At 41.3% G+C, this 24,073-nt stretch overlaps 1 protein-coding gene across 6 annotated transcripts in view; it reads left to right on the top strand.

The window, feature by feature from the left end:
* The window catches only part of MCTP1 (multiple C2 and transmembrane domain containing 1), a 980,166-nt gene that overhangs the window by 866,087 nt on the left and 90,006 nt on the right, over window positions 1–24,073 (top strand). The gene's annotated exons all lie outside the window — the stretch shown is intronic.

The raw sequence follows: 24,073 nt of genomic DNA, 5'->3' as shown, positions 1-24,073 counted from the left end.
GCAGATGGGCCTCTTCCTCAGTGATAACCCAGGCATTGCATTATCATGTACAGTAAAACCTTACAAAGCAAGTTACTTCATTTAAGAGTGCTTTGCAAGACAAGCAAAAAAAAATGAAATTTTTATAAAAAAGCAACATCTTGATATACAGGTACTGAATGTATATGCGCGTCACATCATCACAACTGAGTTTATGGTTCTTCTCCCTTTGACACTGCAGGATTGTACTTAAAGAGAAAAGGTAACCAAGAATTGAACTTCATCCCAATCAGTTGCTGATACCCCCTTTCCCATAAGAAATCTTTTCCTTTTCACAAAGGATCATCGGGGGCTCTGTAAGGCTAATATTGTGCTGAAACCCCTCCTGCAGTGTGATCTCAGGACCATGGTACTGACATCACACTGTGGGAGCTTTGTTGCATTGTGGGAAATAACAGCAGTTTCCAACTGCCAATAAAGCAAGCAGCATCTCCTTCCACTGACATCGCCTGCCAGCAATAAAATGTCATGTGGTAAATGTCAGAATGTAAATCAGGGAGAGGAAAGATTTTACAATGGGCAAACACTGACTAAATCATAATTTATACATAATCATTGTAAAAATGAAGCACTTTTTTTATTCCATTATTTTCACTCTTTAACTGTACTTGGTCTGAGTGTAGGGACTATACAACTGTCACAGTTCTGTGAAATGCTCAAAAGTAAGCAAAAGCAACTGTCATTGGATAAGATCCCTGTTAACTAGTTACTGCAAAACGGGCGTTTAAAACATCCTATTTTTTCAGTAGCTTTGATCGGACACCCGCGGCCGCCTGGGGCATGCACACATGCATGTGCGCACCCGGCCGGAATACATTCAGTGGGCTGGGAAGAAGTTGTTAAAGCCACAAACAAAAACAAAGGTTGTTGTGAGCCAACCGATAGCAAAGATTTTGTTATATATATTAGTTATAGATAGATTTTGTTATATAGTATATTAGTTATAGTGAAAGTAATTGTTCCATTTTTATTTTATTCAATACTGTGCTTTGTATCAAATATTTTTCTCTAAATGTTTTTTAGATTCAGGAACGAACCATCGGAGTTTCCATTAATCTTTAAGGGGAAATTTGCTTGGACATAAAAGTGCTTTGCATTACAAACATGTTTCCGCAAAAAATACAAACCAAGGTTACATTGTATTTTCTTACTGTCCTGCAAGGGGGGATACTTTGTGACTCTTGGTCATCCTACTACATTTGATTTATAGAAACTGTAGTAGTAACCAAGCAAGTGGTGTTCAAACTACACCAGGAACATTCCCCTTTATTAAATGAATATATTTGGGGAAGTTAAAGCGGAATATAACCCTGCATTTCAACTTTGCTCTAAAACATTATTTACAGCATATTATATGCAAAAAGCATTTTTTTTTACTAGACCAGCATTGGAAGGGTTAAACACAGAGGTTTTAAGTTCCGTGCAGACGTTCAAATAGTTACATTCTATTTAGTTATATGTATATATTTAGAAATGTTACACACTCTTTGGCTGTCCTCCAACTCCTTCTCAGTGAGAGAGATGAGTCACATTCAACACTTAGATACATTTATGTAAACAAAATGTATCTAACTCAAGTTCGGATGCGTCTGCAGAAATCTCCAGGGACTTTAAAGCCCTGTGTAACCCTTCCAATGCTGGTCTAGTAAAAAAAAATGCTGGTTGCATATAATATACTGTAAATAATGTTTTAGAGCAAAGTTGAAATGCAGGGTTATATTCCGCTTTAAATGTGCAGTAAGTTATGAAGGCCAATCAGATTAGCATACAACTTATATCTATAGCAGCAATGCCAAATGTTCAGATTAGTAAGCAAACACCTTATGCTGCCATTTTTATTTTATTGAGGAGTCGAGGACCCCTGATTTATATTTTCAAAGCATTTTCAAAGTCATTTTCATTTCTTTTTTCTGAGCTCCAGTATTACTACAGTAGATGTTCTGGACAGGGACTCTAAAACAATGTATTCTTATTGAATCTTTCCATTAAAAATATATGTTTATAAATACACTCTTTGTTTAAATATGTTCTTTGTTAGCAACGATTGTTTGAGACATCATTTGTTGAGAATCTATGCTTAAAGGACTCCCGAAGAGAGAGGGATAGGGAGGCTGCCATGTTTATTTTCTTTTAAACGATTCCTTTTGCCTGGCATCCTGCTGATCTTTCATGTATAAGTAATGACTGAATCACACACCGGAAACAAGCATCAAACTTCAGTCAAACATCTGACTCGCATGTTTCTTCAGGCAAAAAGTTGCAGAGGATTAGCAGGACAACAAGGACAGCAGGATCAGCAGGACAACTAGATGCAGAGGATCAGCAGGACAACAAGGAAATTAGCATTGTTTAAAATAAGTATGCAGCCTCCATATCCCTCTCACTTCAGGTGTCCTTTAATTACTTTTGGACCAAGGTGATTGAAATCTACGTCCTGCCAGCCAGGAGCCCACCAAAACAGGGCATAGATTTCAATCACTGCCTGCAGCGTGCATCCGCCATTTCCGTCGCTCCCTGCCGATCGCACTGCTCAAACCGACGTCTCTCATCGCAGCTCACAGGCTCTGCCTGTCTCTATGACAGCAGAGCCATGTGAGCCATTGGGAGCCGATTTCTTTGGCTCCTGGCCGTGTCTATCAATGTAAGCTGCTCCCATTGGCTTACAATGATGTGTCGGTCAGGAGCCAATAAAAGCAGCTCCTGACTGGCTCACATGACTCTGCCTACATAGAGACGGCAGAGTCTATGTCAGGAGGATCCCGGCGTGCTGCGGTGACGGCGGTTGCAGCGGGTATGTGAAGCGATTCGTCGAGATTCCACCAGTATTGTACCAGTGGTCTCTGGTCTGGTTATGGGGGCAGAGACCGCTGGTAATTAAATGGTTAAAGTGGCCTCCCAATACTGTACTGCACAATCTTTATTCCCGTGGATATCATTTATTTAGGATTCAAATTCATATTTCATGATAGCTGAATCACCTCATGTATGAATGTACAGCAAAGTCCCCATTTTCCAGGACTCAGCCAACCGGAAGTCTGAAATAACCAGCATGCCTGGATAACGGGAACTGTATTTTTTTTGTGGGGGGAGGGGGGAAGTTGCCAGCCATTGAATACTTACCAAGCCTCCAACCACATCCTGTGGCTCCTAGTGGGCTCCTGGTGGCTTTCTGCCAGGAGTCTGTGAGGAGCTACAGGATGTTGCTGGAGGCTCATTGAGTATTTTTTCTGCACAGGGAAGGGGAGGAGGTTTGTGGTTTTTTGGGAGATTGCAACCGGCAAGCACATGTATGGGGCATCAGGCGATCCCCACCTGTGCCAGATACTGGGGACTTTGCTTTAATATGATTCTTTTTCTTGTATGCCCCAAACTAGCTGAAGCTTGGACTGGACATAAAATGGAAGGATCAATATAGATTTGGCTGCATGAGTATGTGGCACAGAGGAATTCATCCGGAACTGTGTTTTTTGTCCATCCCAGTGTTGTGTTGTTACCTACTGTTGTTTGACCCAGTGGCGTAGCTAAGGAGCTGTGGGCCCCGATGCAAGTTTTACATTGGGGCCCCCCCATGCACACTATACATAGCAATTGTTACGGCTCACCAAAACCTGCCAACGGCAACTACAGTGTCAGAGGTACAAGAAGGGGGTGGGGAACAGCTTGTTAATGATTACCACGATTCAAAGTATCTATAGAAGTGATTATTATGAGCACAGGACCAATACAGAGCTAATAATGCAGTTGAGGGAGGATCCCTCTGGCCCAAAGGCCCGATGCGGTCGCAACCTCTGCATCCCCTATTGCTACGCCTTTGGTTTGATCCCCTACTCAATTTTCAAATGTACAATCGATTACAAATTGTTTAAAACAACATAGAGAAATTTGGTTGGTTGACTGATGTAAATGTTGGTTCCGTGGCTCAGTAAAAAAATGAATTCTTAAAAAACCACCTATCTAAACAGTTCTGAAGGAGTTAAAAGTTTAGCTGATATGTCTGCACTGACCAGTTCAGCCATTGTTGGGGAAAAAAAGAGAGAAGGGAGAGCAGAATAAAGAAATACAAGCCTGTTTCCACATTTCATTGTGTCGGGATATGATAGCACTTGCATTAGTCGTCCTTGTGGGAATATGAAAACCAGAGGGAGGAAATTAGAGTGACCTTGTACCACAAAAGCAATGGGTTGTGCTAGCAGGTCTGCTTTGCTGCACACAAGAGCGCAGTGATAAAGGTCTGCAAGTGTCTGCCGCTTTACAATACCCCAAATCTCTGCCGCCAGAGGAACCTTCAAAAGACGAGACGTTACAATTAAACTTCTGAAAAAGACTTTTTCTTAGATTCATAAAAGTACTGAAAGCGCTCCATTTCCAGAATGTCTCATTTTAGACAGGTGGAGTTCCTTAAAAAAAAAGTCCTTTAGGTATTTTGAATTGTTATTTTGATATTTATCATTTGTAAAAGGATGTACACTCTGAGAGCTCTAGTGTGGCTTTGCTCTTGCCGAGTGACCCCGGATCTCAATAGCAGAGGACATATGGAGGATCTCTAACAGGATTCCTTTCACAGAAGGGATTCCTAACATTCTATGGTAAATGCCATTGTTAGTGTACATTCAAATTCAGTATTCAGTATTTTCTGAATGGGGTCTGCATTTTAAGTAGGAAAACACATAGCCTACTTTATTTTGTGGATAGGAATGGATAATGTATGGAGTTCTGTCATTCTAAATGCTGTACAGTTATGGAATGTGAGAAAAAAAATAAATAGGATTGTAGTTAGCAAGTGCTTTAAATGTTCTAGCTGGACAGGTTTAAAAAGGTCAATGTAAAAAGCGCTGCTGGTATGAACCACAGGAGCTTCCTTCCTATCCTATGTATGTATCTATGATGGTATGTACGGATAGATAGATAGATAGATAGATAGATAGATAGATAGATAGATAGAATTAACTAACACCTATGTCTGAGTGTTTTTTTTTTTACTTCTGGTCAAGGGAATGGTAAGTATGTAGTGGTCTATTTACCTTACCATATAGCTAAGTCTGGAATGAGTTGGATTGGTAGACATTTTGGAAAACACAGGTGCAGGATCTTCGCCACTATCACAGCAGTTGGGACCTGCCAATGTAATAAAGGATGGAAACCCAGGGACCAGAGAAAGCCTTCTCGGCACCATAGCCCCCCATGACCCCTGCCATAACAGATGTAGCCTGGGGACTAAGGAGACCCACTCCTTGCAAAGCAGCAGCAATGGAGCATCATATTTTGGTTTCAGTGGGACAGGTCCTCACACTGCTCTCTAGAGCTGCCACTCTCTGTACAGCCTATCTCCTTGCAACTCCAGATGCAGGTCATGTGACATGCAGAGATGGTAGCTGTAAGGAAATAGGCTGCTCGGTGTGGAGTTGCACTGATGAGAGCAGTAAGGACCTGCCTTCTCGCTGCAAACAGGTTAAGTGCTATGCTCCATTATTGCAGTTCTGCTATATTTGGGGGGTAAGGGCAATGGAAGGGGCGGGAGAGCACACAGTCAAATTCTAGTCATGCTCTTGCTCCCTGCTGAGTGTAAGTTGTTCTCATGACTGTGGATTTTTGTGTCATTGCAAGGATTTCCTCTTTAATGAAATATATCACAATGTACTTCATTGTTTAAAAAATAAAGTTACTGTTAATTCTTGAAAAAATGTACAAGGGAAGACTCCTATAGTTTACCCAATAGATCACAAGAGCTTTTCTTCAGATGAGAGCTTTTCTGGTAAAGGTGCATAGGTCTGATTCATCTCTTAAGTTGACTGGGGATTCAACTTTTAAAATAAGGTTGACTGGAAATTCATTTTATCTGTTTAGTTAAAGTGTGATTCTTTAATTAAAAACAAGCACTTCAGAGGACATAAACTAATGCATATATGCAAAAAGGGCCCCTGGAACTTTGAGTGCACAGAAATAGCCGATCGTAGAATATTGGTAAATTTACTGATATTGTAGCCCTTAGTAAAATATGAGTAAATGATATCAATAATTTTACTACAGCTAAACCTAACCCTACTCTCAAACAGAACCCTCCCTCTACCAATGCCTAACCCTAACCCCCCTTGCCTAACCTTAAATCCCCTCCCCCCCCACATGCCTAACATCAACTGCCCCCTCCCACAAACCAGCCTAAAATATATATATATATATATATATATATATATATATATAAATATATATATATATGGTGCTGCCGATGTTTGGGCACCACCATCAATATTGGCTATGTGCAGAAATTTAATAGCAGGTATTATGGCCACTGCTATGCAAAAAAATTATTATGAGAATTAATATGAGCACCTACAGTGGCACCCAAACTTCGATGGTGCTCCTACGCCCAAATTTCCTGCTTCCAAAAATAATAACTTTAGTGTAAAACAAGTCTGTAAATCTGCTGTGGGAGGTCTTAAGTAAATAGCAGGCAGCTTCCTGTTTATTTACCTAAGATAGCTGTACTTGCTGCTGACTGAGCCTGCATTACAGAACAGGCTTTTGTCTCGGAACACAGGGAACAGAGAAATCAGCTGTTACAGTTGAACAGAGGAGGACGTCACTTTCCTCTTACTGCCAGGATCTGTAAGGGTGCTATAAATCATCCTATCCAGCTGGTCTTTGTAAACAGATACGCTACTAAATATTTGTTGCTCTTACTATTAGAAACATGCTACTAGGGTTATCTCAGTAGCTTGAATTTAGCTGTAGTGCCTCTTTAATTTTGTCTCTTCACATGGCCTAACATTAGGATTGATAAACTTGAGGTATAAACTCAGTTATCCTTTAAACAATACAATGAATGGACTGTGTTGCTAACAATACTTTGGGCTGTAATGGATCAGACATAAGCCTGTACTCACAGAGCCCTTGCATAGTCCTAACTGACATTGAAGGCATAGCATGGTACACAACAGCGTATTGTCGTGCTATGGTAATCCTTCATTTCTGACCTCTGTTTCCTTTAATCTCCTCTTTCCATTATTTCCCTTTTCAGCTCCTTTGATTCTCCAATGTATTAAAGGGTAAAAAAAAAGAAAATAGAAAAGCAGAACACGTTTAAAGCATACAAAATAAAATCAGCACTCTCAATCCCACTATTTATCAAACACTGGACTCACATGAGAATTTGTATACCTATATAATAATAGAGGGAAAAATGTGCCTTGACCTTTGGGAGGCTTGGCTCAAGCAATGACCCAGAAAATTCTCATAAGATGCAATGGTGCCAAAGTAATAATGCATATTTAGGATGAAAAATGAGCTGCTCTATTCATCAGTATGCACCTGAAGTCAGAACAGACACTTATACAGACAAATGATGAAAACAGCTTCTTACAACACTCCAAAGTCTCCTGCTAAGAAATCTATCAACTGCCAATCTGACATTTTTATTAATTTGAACTAAAATTCACGCTAAGTAATTGCTACATTTTTTTTACTGATAAGTTACTGAAAACACCTACATTTAAACCCAAAGTCATGCACAGTTTGCTTACCTGACTTTAATAGAACAATAAGTACGGTAATCATAAAACAAAGTAAAAAAAAGTAAAAAAAAATATGTAGTCACATGTTCATAGGTCCTCTTCTCTTCCTTGGTATCCTTATAGGACAGCTATCAAAGTTCACTAACATTTTAAATGCCACATATATTTCCAGTAATTACTAGCAAATAGCAATACAAAGGCTTTGTTTCATCTTTTCATATTTTATGTGAAGAAAATATGACATTTACATAGAACAGTTTTTACTGTGGGCATTACTATGGAGGACTGTGTCCAGCACATCCACCATACAGAAACAATCTTCACTGACTGTAATACATGTTAGTAAAATGTGTTTACAATGATAGAAAGCAGAAATATAGCTTCAAATGTGTGTAAATAATCATCAGCTGCAGCTTTTGTGTGCCTGATCCTGTCTCTCTCTCTCTCTCTCTCTCTCTCTCTCTCTCTCTCTCTCTCTCTCTCTCTCTCTCTGTCTCTCAGTGTAAAGTAAACACTTTACAGCCCGGGAGATCTCATTCTGACGGGGGGGGGGGGGGGGGGGGATTCCAAGTGAGGAAAAAGTAGGTCCTTCTTTTCAGATTCTTCTCTGTATCTAAAAATCCCTCAATCCCTCAGCTATTCTCATATGATCTGTGAGAAAGCAGTCAGGGCAGAAGCAAACAATAAACTTTTCCTCTGCGAATAGTGACAGAGAAGTGTAACCTAGCTAGCTACATGTTATAGTACTAGCCTGTAGCCCAATGCCAACACAAAATGCTACAAACAGTTGGTAAACAAGGCATTTTTTCACACAGGCTGTGATGAGACCTCTGAAAAACTTTCTAGTGTTACTGGCTAAAAGCTCTATGGGTATGTAGGGTTTACAGAAGAACAGTTTCTTTGATAGTTGTTCTTTAAGTTCCTTCTACACTTTCCACCACCCAGTGAGCCTGAACCACAACTCCTTTAGTCACATGGGCATGGAGGAGGCGCTTGGCTGCGATCCAGACCTGTAATAGTTTTCTCCGTTATTTGCCTGATGAAGCAGGACTGTACCCGTGAAATGTGCTGCAAAGTGGAGCTTCTAATAAATGTTATTTTTTGATACAAAAATAACAAATTCGTGTCTGTTTTTCACCATAACTACCCCTTTTTAAACAGTTTTTAGACATTTTTACCCTATTTTGGCCCCTCTGTTCAAATATCTATACATAGTCATTACCACTATCTTTCCTGTCTACAGAGAACGACTTCTTAGAGTGGGGTCAGGCTATAATTCTCCCCACCTGATATTATAGTGGTTACCTGATTGGTAACCCATGTTTGTGAGTATATCTATAATTACTCTTAAATATTTTATATGAATTACAAAGGTACTACTTACTACACTATATTGGGCCCTCGGTTTCCATTTCTGTTTTACAAATAGAGTTGAAAGGATTGGATTGTGTTGTGTGCTGAAGCGATGCTTTCCTACCAAAGCTTGACAGCAATGATAGGCGATCAACGGATAGGAAGGTGGGTATTTATCTAACCAAGCATTCAACAAACAAAAGACTGTGTGCCGCACTATCCACCCAACATGTGCATTGACCACAATATAAATTATGGAACCAGAGGAAAGAATGGTCAAATCACTCACCATCTGTTAGAAAGTATTTCAATTACAGCTTTATTTAATAGCACTTTTTTGGCTCTAATGGTTTCAATATCTCCTAATGTATGCACTTTGAACCCAGGTTCTATAATTGAAGCTGTTCTTATTGGACCATGGATATTATATATATATATTTATACTGTAATAAGGATTGGCAAAGAGGAGGTTTATTATTCCTGTTTTTGAATGGTTTTATGGGGTTGAAATATCTTGAAATAAAGCTGCAATTGAAATACTTTCTAGCAGAGGGTGCTGTGATTTGACCATTCTTTCCTCTGGTTCTATAGCCAAGCATTCAAACTAAAGAAGGCCCATAAGATGCAAATAATTCTGGCTCACATTCAAATTTAATGCAAATTGCATACAGCTTGGAATCAGGCCAATAAAAATTGACATGAAGTTCATTTGATAGGCCCAGTTTCATTCTGCATACAATCTGCATGCAAGTCAGAATTATCAACATCTCATTGACTGTTTCTAATTCAAACCTTCCATTCTGTATGTCATTATGATTAAAGTAGGATACATGAGGCGACCTAAGAAAGAAACATTTTACTCACCTGGGGCCTCTTCCAGCCCCTAAAAGTCTATCAGGACCCACCCCAAAGTTCTGCTGTTCTCCAGGCCACTGCTGTCCCCTCCGTAAGATTGCGATCCATGGCTGGGTAGTGGTGGTCGTGTGTGGGTGGATCGCGTGCCTCTCGTGATCGCGCTCCTGTGGCCAGGCCAAGTCTCTGTGAACAGCGCAAGCGCAGATCGATCCATATAAAAACTATGCCCGAATTAAGGTTTTAAGGGAATCAAAATTATGCGCAATATTATTTTCTTACTAAAGGTAAAATTCAATGAAAGCCATATGAGGGGACTCTTTTTTGTTTGTTTTTTCAATTTCAGCTGCAGATTGCTGGATGTGTAAAGTGAGCTCAGACTCACTTTATTGAACTTCACCTTCAGTAAATCACCTTTTAGGCTGAGCATATCACCCAGGGTTATAAGTGGCATCAAGTAGCTGCCAGGGGTAAGTGGGGATGATCAATGAGATGCAGATAATCTCTCCTTGCAGCCAAATTTCATATAATTTATATGCAGCATGAAATTGGCCCAATCAGAATAACTTCCTCCTGTCACTTTTTAATGGTCCAAGTTAGAGCTGAATAATGTTTACATGAAATTTGAATGTAAGAAGGAATGATTTGCTCCTCATTGAACAGTCATGTTATACCTACTTGTACGCGTGGACAAAGGATTTACCTTTGGGCAACTCAGGATTTGTACATATAGTAAAAACAATGCTTTTTGGTGGGTTTGGTGGTACTGTAATGTGTAATAACAAAAATATACAATAACAAAAACAGTACAGTACAAAACATTTTATATATGAAGACCTTATTTGTATGAATTAGACATTTGTAACTTGATTTTTTTTATAAAATGGGAACTATATGTAAATTGATACATACAGTACGTTTACAAGCAACTTCTTTAAAGAGGAACTGCAGTGAAAATAATGTAATGAAGAAAAAGTGCTTACTTTTTACAAAAATTATGTATAAATGATTTAGTCAGTGTTTGCCCATTGTAAGATCTTTCCTCTCCCTGATTTACATTCTGACATTTCTCACATGGTGACATTTTTACTACTGGCAGGTGATGTCACTGGAAGGAGATGTTGCTTTTTTTGGCAGTTGGAAACAGCTATTATTTCCCACAATGCAACAAGGCTCCTACAGTGTGATGTCAGTACCTAGATGCTGACATCTCACTGTGAGAGGGGTTTCTCCCCAATATCAGCCATACAGAACCCCCCGATGATCTGTTTGAGAAAAGGTAAATATTTCTCATGGGAAAGATGATATCGGCTACTGATTGGGATGAAGTTCAATCCTTGGTTACAGTTCCTCTTTTAACTTCACTTTCCCAACAACAAAATGAGCCTATGCACAATAGAAGTGGACGATTAAACACACATCAATGAGATATTTTCTTTTTTTGTTGTTGTCCAACCCACCATTCTTGTGATTTAATTTTTCTATTACGAGTATTAAGTCTGCGTGAGCATGTTCCGGAATTATGTCATATCAAAGGAAAGATGGTGTTTAAGGGATGAGAAAATGTATCTTAATTTATCCCCTCAACCGTTGCTTCCTCCGGAGATGTATAGTGACATAACACAGCAAGAACTTGCTCTCTGGCAGCAAGCATTAGAACTGTCAGAAAACTCCATGTGATTTGTTATACCCTTAACAATTTCCTCTATGCACTTACACTTCACTGAGGATGAAGACGTAATGCTCCCACGTGAATACATTGGTTCACAGTTGGAAATCAACAGATTGGATGAGAAATCCCGATAGAATGTTCTCGTTTCTTACCATCCTCCTCGATCCATCAAATTATGATATTGGGAAATGTAGCATATGCGAGCCGGGCTTCTAATGTTAAGAGTAATAAGTATCCGTACACGGCCATAAATATACAATTTATTGCAAAGGTCAGCATGATAAGTTGGCTGTATTTTAACGCTCACATTTTCAGCATAATCAGGAAGGCTTAGGCAGAGTTAGCAGCCATCGTTTTATTGCTGTTTCATAACTGCGATACACGGGCACTTGGTATTTCTGTAACTCTGTAGGATGGGCATTTTTCTGTACAGAACAACATGTGCATAATAAAGAGATCATTTTTCTGAGAGATTGCACACTCAATGGAGGAATGCTGTCATATCACTGCTAGCAGCCCTGTAGATTGTTCCTAGTACTTAGTATCAGGTCTTAGCTACAAAATCATCATCACCAGGAGCAAATTAACCTTTCTTGCATTTGGCTGTATATTCCATGGCATATGGATATCTCTGCAAATTAGTAATGTAACATCATAAGCAATATATCATTAAGTGAAATTGCATAATCCCATTATGCTATGATAAGCCTTTTCATATCTTCCATTATCATGTTTGTTAAAATGACTGCATCTTAGAACTTTGTAGGTGACTGCTGGAGACTGTGTTCTCTTACATCACTATACGTTTACATCACTATGTTTACTGTGGTGTACAGCACAGACCAGGGGACTCTCATCACTATATGCACATTTACTGTGGTGTGCAGCACAGACCAGGAGACTTTCATCACTATATGCACGTTTACTGTGGTGTGCAGCACAGACCAGGGGACTCTCATCACTATATGCATGTTTACTGTGGTGTGCAGCACAGACCAGGGGACTCTCATCACTATATGCAGGTTTACTGTGGTGTGCAGCACAGACCAGGGGACTCTCATCACTATATGCATGTTTACTGTGGTGTGCAGCACAGACCAGGGGACTCTCATCACTATATGCAGGTTTACTGTGGTGTGCAGCACAGACCAGGGGACTCTCATCACTATATGCACGTTTACTGTGGCGTGCAGCACAGACCAGGGGACTCTCATCACTATATGCACGTTTACTGTGGCGTGCAGCACAGACCAGGGGACTCTCATCACTATATGCACGTTTACTGTGGCGTGCAGCACAGACCAGGGGACTCTCATCACTATATGCACGTTTACTGTGGCGTGCAGCACAGACCAGGGGACTCTCATCACTATATGCACGTTTACTGTGGTGTGCAACACAGACCAGGGGACTCTCATCACTATATGCACGTTTACTGTGGTGTGCAGCACAGACCAGGGGACTCTCATCACTATATGCACGTTTACTGTGGCGTGCAGCACAGACCAGGGGACTCTCATCACTATATGCACGTTTACTGTGGTGTGCAGCACAGACCAGGGGACTCTCATCACTATATGCACGTTTACTGTGGTGTGCAGCACAGACCAGGGGACTCTCATCACTATATGCACGTTTACTGTGGCGTGCAGCACAGACCAGGGGACTCTCATCACTATATGCACGTTTACTGTGGTGTGCAGCACAGACCAGGGGACTCTCATCACTATATGCACGTTTACTGTGGTGTGCAGCACAGACCAGGGGACTCTCGTCACTATATGCACATCTGCTGTGGTGTACAGCACAGACCAGGGGACTCTCGTCACTATATGCACATCTACTGTGGTGTCCAGCACAGACCAGGGGACTCTCATCACTATATGCACATCTACTGTGGTGTGCAGCACAGACCAGGGGACTCTCATCCCTATATGCACATCTACTGTGGTGTGCAGCACAGACCAGGGGACTCTCATCACTATATGCACATCTACTGTGGGGAAGTCCAGGCTTGCTTCCAATATATCACATACCTGATGTGTGTGCATCAATTTAAAGGCTGGTGCGCCTGGTGTTGGACAACAATTAGGTTCCTCATTTAGTCAAGCTTAGTTTACGGACCCCTACAACTCCATTTATGGCCATATATTTGTTCTGATGAAATTTAATGTAACATTTCTGTCTCAGCTTCTTACCATTGAGCAGCTGCTTAAGAACTAGGCAGGTCTGCTTTATATGTAAAGTCTCCAATCAGAGGGGTGGAAAGTGAATTTGATTTTTATGAGGTAGAAATATAATTTTAACCTTGCAATAGCTGGTGATTATGGAAAGAACTGGATGCTTTTTTTCTTACAGTTTTTCTGGTAAGAAATAACAGATGTTCTCCATACTACATGATTGATGTGTTTTCCTTGTAATTTGTGGTATTTGAAGGAAAAATAGCAAATATTTTAACACATTTAAGCATCCGCAACAATTTTTGCTTCTATTTTTTAACATTTTCTGTAAGGATATTTGATTTTTTTTTTCCTCTCAACCAATAATTTATATAAATGAGGCTCTATTAGTCTTGGAGGAATTTTTTGTTTAACATGAAAGGAATTTCAGACATCATGGTTGAAGTTTGTCACTTCCTGTTGGTTGAGGGAAGAAGCGCTAATCCAATGGTTGTAACAGAAACAGAACTGTGTAGGTGAAACATATTAGGATACATACAAACATATAGCATGCGTGACTATAAAAGCCTCTACAGGCAGAGGTCGCATTTAGAGTGTTACGTTATAAATAAGCAAGCCTGCATGTCTTGGGTTATGGGAAGACCATAACTGCATGCCTATTCTTATTTATGTATGTTCTCTTTTTTTCGCCACTTGAGAAGAGATGGATGCACATTTCAAGTGGCTTCCTTTTTCTTCTGAAGTTATGAGTGCATTAAAAGCAAACAATGTCCACAGACAAACCCTCCCTACCTCATTCTAGAAGCCCAAAATCACATGAAGTTGGCTTTTTTAACTAAGAGTATTTCCTTCTGTTTCAGGCTCTAAGCCATGTAGATATTGTATAGTTAAAGTAGACCTGCTAGGTCCAAGTAATGAAAGCCTTCAGACCAGGCACAATTGGCAGCTCAGGTGGGTTCTAAAGCCTTTGTTCATGAACCCTCAAATCCATCACTGAAGGGGGCATTCAGAGGCATAGGCAGACGTGCACAGGTAGCCATGCGCGCTGTGTGTCAATCGAGCACCTGTTTTTTCATATGGGCCTAATTGACTATATATATATATATATATATATATATATATATATATATATATATATATATATATATATATGCTTAAAAAGATCATAGTGGTATAGTGTACCACAAGTATAGTGTATACAAGTACCTCAATACATAATTATTACATGGTTGTGGAGAATATTGATATCCTTCCTTATCCAACATTCTTTTTCCTTAACAAGCACAGAGAATTTCCACATCAGGAGAAATGTGGTGTAGGAACCCAAACTCTGAGCATAACTGTACCATACTGTAGAGTAGTGCTAGCTCTAATTTCGCATAGTAGCAATTTTAAGTGAAATTAGGTATTACGAAGCAAAATCGTAATGTGAAAAGTCAGACTATTGTGAAATTAATTGTATGTCATTAATATTATGACCCATAATTTCGCAGAGATGCATAATTTTTTGAAAATATAACTTTTTCATACCTTTAGACTTTAAAGATAGACTTTAATAGATTTTAAAGTGGACTAGAACTCTTGCATAGAACACAATGGGCTTGATTCACAAAGCGGTGCCAACTATGTTAGCACGCTGGTGGAAAGCCCTTTATCACACCTAAACTGGCTTTTCACCAGCGTGGTGCAATGGTTATCACGCCTAAAGTCTTTTAGGCGTGCTAACTGGGTTAGCACCGCTTTGTGAATCAGGCCCTATATGAAAGGTTTTCATCCAGTTAAATCTTCAGTTTTTAACCCTCCTGGCGGTTTGCTAAAAAAACGCCAGGGGGCAGCAAATCTTTTTTTTTAAATTTTTTTTTTGTTTTTTCATGTAGCGATCGGCGATCAGGAGATCCCGTTCAAAGAACGGGATCTCCTGGAGGGCTTCCCCCGTCGCCATGGCGACGGGGCGGGATGACGTCACCGACGTCATCGACGTCGTGACGTCAAAGGGGATTCCGATCCACCCCATAGAGCTGCCTGGCCAATCAGGGGTCTGGGGAGGGGCGGCTGCGGCACGACGGATAGCGGCGGATCGGCGGGTAGCGGCGGCGATCGGGCACTGCACGCAGCTAGCAAAGTGCTAGCTGCGTGCAGCAAAAAAAAAATTATGCAAATCGGCCCAGCGGGGCCTGAGCGGTGCCTTCCAGCGGCATAGCCCGAGCTCAGCTCGGGCTTACCGCCAGGAAGGTTAAAGTGGTATAAACCTCTGACATAATATTCAATAAAAACATGTTTTCCTACTTTTTATATGCCATACGGTTATCATATTTGCATTTGTGCATAAGTATTATTATTCATTTACAAATTACAAGTTCACAAAAGTACAGTTTTTACTTTGAGAGCAGACTGCATTTTATTCATAACTGGTTTTATTCTATGGCTATTATTCATAAAAGTGTGTTCGGTAAAGAAAAGCAGTGCAGGAAAACACCGCGTTAGGTATTTTAGACTTCTGTGTGCTCATTCATAAAAATGCTTACAGTTGCGATAGCAATGCGGTGATTTCCCGAACTAGTCTGGCGGTAGGCTGGCTTAACAGGAGAGGCTGCCTGAGTCCCTCCGTGCGCTGCTCTCACTGCTGCTGCTTGGGAGGTCTGTCTCCACTGACCTAGCTGTAATCAGCATGCTTATCGCTACTTTCAAGGGAGCGTTTTTTCCCATCCTCATACCGCCTGCTCTAATCTTTATGAATTGACATTTAGTAACATTTGTTAAGATAATCACCGCACAAGGCAGTAATTTATCGCTCTGCTCGGGAATGTCAGCTTTTCGTGCGGAAACAGCCTTTATGAATAGATGTTTTGCTATGTACTCGGTAAAGTCAGCTGTTTTCAGCATTTCCACATGCGGGAATGCTTTATGAATGATAGCCATTGTGTATTGAAGGCAGAAATGCTTTGAGTGTCTGTCTGTGTCCAGGAGCTTCAGCACAGTCAGAGAATGTGTCACATTCCTCACTTGATACAATTAAGTAAACACATGATAACATTATCTCCACTTCGGATGCGTCCAGATTTCTCTGCACTGAACTTTTAGGTCCTGTGTGTAACCCTTTGAATGCTGTTCTAGTAAAAAAAATGCTGGTTGCATATAATATGCTGAAAATAATTTTTTAGAGCAAAGAAGAAATGCTGGGTTTCATTCCGCTTTAAAACAGAGAGGAAGTTCTGAGTTTAGATACACTTGGAAGCATTTATGCGAAAGTTTGTTTTCTTATTCACCAGACTTCAATGCATTTGTGAAAAAAAATTACACAAAATTATGTGAAAACAAGATTACCCGTAAAATCGTAATTACGATCAGAAACACTACTGCAGAGCTGTGAGTACAAAGGAGATACCCTGTATTGCGCACTGTTATAGTTCCTTAGCTTTTGGTGAATTACACACAGGACATCAACTACACATTAAAGCACAAGAAAGTTGAAATTAAAGCTTAAGCTGCTGAAGCCCCTGAGGAACTCTGTAATGTTAACAGACTGATGCCTATCTGTCAGTTAGTTATACCATCTGCTTTACGCATGAGCACATTTATATCCCAAAGGTATATTTTTGATAATTGCAAAGATAACTGGTGTACGCAGTACAAATAGGGAGACTTTAGGCAAGGATCCATGAGAAGCACATGCAAATGAATCTCTTCAAATGGAGAAAAGTCTGCTGGGTAATTGCCACGCTTCACACAGCTGGCCTGTAAGCGAGTATGTCTTGTCCAGCCTGTGTTTGCTCATAACACCTGCATTTGTATGGAAATGTGTTGCAATAGAGAACGTGGAACTTCTCAGCCTCAAGCTGAAGAGGGTGATCTACTAAAGCAGAAATGCGGGGAAGAGTAGTGATTGACCACTGTGCTATCTTCAAACATCCTATTAGATGCAAAGAAATCATGGTCTTTTTTGCATCTGATTGGATATCTAAGTTAGTCACAGTGATTGGAATTCCTCCTTTAGTAAATACCCCTGATTGTTCTGGTCAACATCTGATTTATGGCAAGTACCATGGGAATGACTTTATCAGATTTTTAAAAATGGAAGATTAAGTTGTAATGCGACAAGAAACAGCATGCAATGTGAATCTTGAGGTTGGGGGGGAAATGGCCTAGGTTAGAGTGTATGCTTGTTGGAAAAAGAAAGTTTAAAGGGAGCGTTTTAGATTTCAAAAATTGGAGAGTGGCAGATCTATTGTGGATGGGAATTCCAGAAAAGGGAAAAGGGGTGAAACACATGAGAAATCTTGTAAACGTGAATGCGGTAAGGTGATTCTAGAGGAGGACAGAAGAAGGTCATGTGCAGATCTGAGATTGCAGTTGGATTGATATCTGGAAACCAGTGAGGAAATGTACAGGGGAGATAGATTGTGGAGAGCTTTGTTGGTTAGGGTTAAGAGTTGGAACTGGATCCCCTAGTTAATTGGTAGCCAATGAAGAGCTTGATGAGCAGCAGAGGAAGAGTAAGAAGAAAGATGACTGATCGAGCAGTCGAGTTCAGTACAGATTGTAGGGGTGCCAGCCTGTTAGTTGGTAGACCCCATTGAAGTATATACATGAGTACAAACTAGATATTATTAGAGAATGTACTAACATTTTAGTAGAGTCCTGAGTGTGAAAAGGTTGGATGTGAGATATATTTTTGAGTTGTATAAAAACACAAACACTGGTTAATATGGCAGAAAGGGGCCCCCGGGCTCTGCCACCACTGTTTTTGAGTTGGAGATGACATCATAATCATTATAATGATAGTATTAATAATCATTTGTGTTGAATCTTCAGGCTGCTTTTACTTCACAGGTAAAGTACATGCAATGTAGGCTATAGCACAGCACAATGTACTGCTTCAGATACATGTTTATGCAGACAGGTGACGTCACAGCAGTTCATGCGCCTAGCCAGTAGTGGGGACCTTTGTGTCCTGTCTCTAATAGCAGTACTGAGTACCAGATAGTCTGCACACATTAGGTTTGTCCACCTTTTGTTAATATAAAGCAACATTGTTTAATAGGTATGAATTTATAATTGCTATTACTGTTTGTGTAGTTAAGTGTATTGTTAAAATGTCTTAAAATTGGACTGTAATCAAAAATGCTATATTCTTGAATCATTAATAAGAAACATTAAATGTTCCTTCGGTTTAACTTAAAGGATACTCGAAGTGACATGTGACATGATGAGATAGACATGGGTATATAAAGTGCCTAGCACACAAATAACTATGCTGTGTTCCTTTTTTTCTTTCTCTGCCTGAAAGAGTTAAATATCAGGTATGTGAGTGGCTGACTCTGTCCTGACTCAGACAGGAAGTGACTATAGTGTGACCCTCACTGATAAGAAATTCCCCTTTTTATCTTTTTCCTGCTCTCAGAAGCCATTTTCTGCTAGGAAAGTGTTTTATAGTTGGAATTTCTTATCAGTGAGGGTCACACTGTAGTCACTTCCTGTCTGAGTCAGGACTGAGTCAGCCACTTACATACCTGATATTTAACTCTTTCAGGCAGAGAAAGTTAAAAAGGAACACAGCATAGTTATTTGTGTGCTAGGCATTGTACATACACATGTCTATCTCATCATGTCACATGTCACTTCGGGTATCCTTTAAATATAATAAAAGCGTGAGTGTGTGTTGCTGATAATGATTTTCATGGAGATAATACAAAGTGCAGAGTGACCATTTAAACTAGGACAGATAATAGGAAACACTTAAAGCGGACCTGAACTCAACAGCGTAATAACCTTTACAGAAAAACATTTATTTGTTGCAGCTGTTAGAAATCCTGCAATAAACCTGCAGTGTGTCTACTTCTTGCTTACATTGAAGCAGACATAGGGTTAACACCCTGTGTTTACTAATTAGCTGCTGTGCTGAGGACTGCCAAGATTCCTGTGCTGACACAGCTGAGAGATCAAACTACAGTTGTGACTAGTCACAGGTGAGGCGGAATTAGAAAGGCAAAACTCACTAAATGCATACAGGTTGGATTAATCTGTGTTTCCTTGTGTTCATTGCAAGAGTTCAGGTTCAATTTAAGCACAAATTTTAAGCGGGGATCTTCACATACTGCAGTAACAGTACAGTTACCAGTTTTTGCTGTACATACTAGGGGTGAAAAAACGGTATCTTAAAGAGGGGCTATACAACATTAATACTCTACAGCCTATACATTGCAGGCCAATTCCCGAATGATATCAGGATGAAACCTCTGAGGGATTGGCCTTGTGACGCCTCCTCCACATAGCCGCCCCCCAAATGTTAATCTACCCCCACCCTGGTACTCGTGCATCATAATCTCACAGGCTTCAGCTGCGGCGACTACCGTTTTACTCCTCTGACTCCTGAACATCAGCTTCACATTGAACGCCACCACATGGGGCGTTTATTCCATGTGATGTGTGTATGATGCCGGAGGGAGGCGGTGCAGCTGGGCGCATTTACCATATGGCTCGTTTGTGATGTCAGAGGGAGGCGGTGCAGCTAGAGCAGGCAAGATTACAACACTTGGGCATGGAGGGGGGGGGCATTTGGGGGAAGAGGGGGTCATCACATTTGACGGTCATCGCGATACCGCACGCTGCTACCGCTGCACACCTGATCAACCAAGTTGGACCAAGATTTTCCAGCTTGTTTGATAGATACAGTTGACTGATTTTAGCCAGACATCGGTTGAATAGTCGATTGGGCATGTTTGTTGCGGCACGAATTTTCATCTGATTCAATAAAATTATCAAATTGAATGTTCAATCAGGCCACGATATCGTTAGCCATATTGCCAGCTTAAAGGAAAGCAGAGCTGTTGAAACACAAAAGTTTGATACATACCTGGGACTTCCTCCAGCCCCACAAGCTCAGATCGTTCCCACGCCGCCATCCTCCGCTGCCCGCAGCTCCAGTACCGGGTCCACTCACTTTAGCCAGACGCGGCCAGTCTGACGTTAGAGAAGTGCACTCTTTGCGTATCTCTCTAACAGCCTCTGGAGAGATATGTAGAGAGCGCACTTCTCCTGCGTAGACTGGCCCCAACTGGCTGAAGTGAGGGGACCCAGTACTGGAGCTGCGGGCAGCGGAGGACAGCGGCGTGGGAGCGATCCAAGCTTATGGGGCAGGAGGAAGCCCCAGGTATGTATAAAACTTTTGTATTTCATCAGCTCTGGTACACTTTAAGGAAGTTAGCCAGTTGGCTGCCATTTGTATCTCTTGTCTCATCTTTTTAATTTTCTCATTGTAAATGCTGTAGCACAATTCAAACTGAACAGAATTTTTTGGGCTTTCCCATGACCAACATTAAGTAAAGCTGCATAACTGTTTAACAGAAATAAAAGTGAAAAAGATTAATAAATGTGCCAAAACCTCTCTCTAATTGGACTAGAAGCATGTGTAGCAGGTATGCAAATGCATCCCAGATGTTCCAGGCTGGCCAGTGCCTGAGCATTGCCTGACTGCCACCAGGCAGCTATTAGTCCTGTAACCTTTAGACACTGGGGTAACACTGGTCTTATATGGCACTAAGCTAAAGCACCTGTTTTACATTCTACAAAGACCCTGAGCAGGCCTTGCTTAAGCCTGCACATATGTTTTCCTTTAGCAGATGGTTGGATGATTAGAAAAAGTGTCTTTCTTTAAAGTCCACACCGATATCGGCCCCTTTCTTCCAAGCTATGTCAGTGGCGGTGGATGAGTTCCGTGTAGGAACTCCCATCATAGTCATTTGATGTGTGGCTGTGAAAGTTTTTCTTTCTTAGCTTTGCGCATTATATGGTCACAAAATTACTGGCCAAGGCTCTGGGAAGTCTTGATTTTTCGCCATTAGCTGTAATTGCTGGTTACTACATTAAACAGATTGCTAATGATTTAGTAATGCATACAAGAGACTTGATTAAGGTGGGGAGGTAGGGGTGTAATAAGGTGCTTGTCAGGCTCTTTGGAAAATTATAAACAGGCTTCGCTATTTTGTGTGCAAATCAATCATAGTCTTTCTTTTTTCCAGACATGTGCTAGGAGCAGTGTGATGAAGCAAAGCGTCCCCTTTCTTCATTTACATCAACCGAATGACCAACAAAGCACACGTTATGACCAGCAGATATTCTGCTCAGAGACTAAAGGTGGCTATGCATCAGGCAATCGACCATCCGATTCAATTACTATAATCTCATGAAAATTGGTGCCGCCAAGTGCATGCCCAATCAACAATGCAACCAATTTCGGGCCGCAATTGGTTGCATTAATCAGTCGGACATGCTGCAAGATGTAGGGCTGACTTGCTCGATCGTGTGCGTGGCAGTAAATGGCGAGCTATATCGGGACGAGTGATGAACGCGACCAGACCACAGACGCTGTCCCCCCTATTGTGTAATGTAATCCCCCCTCCCCCCGGTGCCAGGTGCACTATACATTACCTGTCCATGGCCGCTGTTTGTCCTCCGCTGGCTCCCGGGACAATCCTTGCTCCATACACGTGCCTTACATGGTTGCCAGAGTTGGTCGGCTGGCAGCTACGTGGGGCGCCTTCATGGAGCAAGAAGTGGAGGAAAGGTAATGCATATAGCACTGAGCACCGCGGGGGGGGGGGGGGGGGGGGGGGGCGAGGGTCTCATTACACATTAGGGAGAACGGTAAGGTAGCGAATGCAGCGCACAAGCCGATTCTGGATCAGTTTCAGCATGAAATTGATCGGGAGTCGGCCTGCGGTGTGTGGGCAGCTGACAGATCTCTCTCTAATCAGATTCGGTTAGAGAGAGATTTGTCTCTTGGTCGAATCTGCCCAACTTTGCTAGATGAATGGGCACTTTTAGGTCTGTGAGTAGGAGTTACAGCAAAACATTAGTGACAATGGGCTTGAAAAACAAAAGGCTGCTAAATTTGCCGTGTGCAGGTAGCTGACAATTTTCCTGGTTCGGACGCCAGGAACGCGTTACCAAGATAATGCGCACGTTGTGCTAACAGCGTAACACGCACTGTTCCCCTAGCATTACCATAGGTAAAATAGCTGTGCGCTACCTGCGTATTGCAAACTTACAGGTCATTCATGCATCAGGCCCCATGGACTATATTCCCAAATATTGTATACTTCAGAGCAGGCACAAAAGCCAACACCACACCAGATAATGGAAACACTTACCAGATCATATCAAACCCAAATTATAAGGCCCAATAAGGCTCATAAATGAACAGCAGCGAGCTCTATCTCCGCTGATCTCCCCACCTCCTTCAAATACACATCTCCACTGCACTTGACTTCAAAGGGTTAATTCTGGGTTGCAGCATCACTATTAAAACAAAAGAAAAATGGCATTTAAGTGTACCTTTTTATGGGTATTTATTAGCACTTTGGTGGACGGTGTCCTGTATTAGGGCTGGTTCAGACGGACGCTTGCAGAGCGTTTACAGCCAGCGTTCAGGGCTTGGTGTTAAACGCTCCCATTCAAGTGAATGGGAGCGTTTGTACCAAGCTTTCAAGCGCGTTTACACAAACGCGGCGTTTGGGTCCCGATTTTCCCTGGCGTTCAAGGAGCCCCTGGAAGCTACATGTAGCTTCCAGGGGAGGTTAACCGCGACGGCTAATGTCCCCCTAGGGGAAGAAAAACGCGACCGCATCCAAACGCACACGAACGCTGCTGAACGCGACGCCAGCAAACGCAACGCCTCCAAACGTCCGTCTGAACCAGCCCTTATACACAAAGTAATCTACTTCTGTTGGGTCCCTGGACCCAAGGTTTGTTTGTGTGTGTTTTTCAAATTTGCTTTATTTGTCTTGTGGGGGTGTGACTGGGGAAGGGAAACAAATCTGCAAATAATTTTGGAAACTTTCTTTACACTGTTTAAGAGCACTACTATAAGAATAAAAACATAATCATATCCATCATGATTTCATATGGCCATGGAACTTTTTCAGTAAGTGCTACAGGAATGGCCTGAAGCTCTGCAGTCTGTTTAGGCAAGCATTATGTCACAAAAAATTCAAATAAGGTCACAGCTCATGTTTTTCTTTATGGATTATTTACAGCTTCACACATTCTGTTATTCAGGCAAACACGTAATGAAGATGTTGCATGAGACTGCTTGCAAAATATTTATACTGTATAGCATAAGAAAGGGTGGACCAGTAGTAAATGTATAAATTGGTTTAAGGCCAAGTGATACACAATGGCCAGAACATCAAGTTCAATAACAGCTAGTACAATCTGATTACTAATGCTGTGTCCATTTTCAGGGACACTACCTATTTTCTGTAGGAAAATGCCCCAAACAATGGCCATAAGTACCAGTGTTAGTGGCTATCGTATGACTATGATTAAATTATAATGCATGCAGAGGGACAAGAGGAATACACGGGCTCTATGCTGTATTTATGGCAGCGGTCAGGTAGTAGGCACATTCATGCATGCAAGGGGAGGCAGGAATACATGGGGCTCTATGCTGTATTTATGGCAGCGGTCAG

The sequence above is a fragment of the Hyperolius riggenbachi genome, chromosome 1 (assembly GCF_040937935.1).
Source record: "Hyperolius riggenbachi isolate aHypRig1 chromosome 1, aHypRig1.pri, whole genome shotgun sequence".
Taxonomy (NCBI): domain Eukaryota; kingdom Metazoa; phylum Chordata; class Amphibia; order Anura; family Hyperoliidae; genus Hyperolius; species Hyperolius riggenbachi.
The sequence above is the reverse complement of the archived record's forward strand: the minus strand, read 5'-3'. Positions and strand labels throughout refer to the sequence as shown.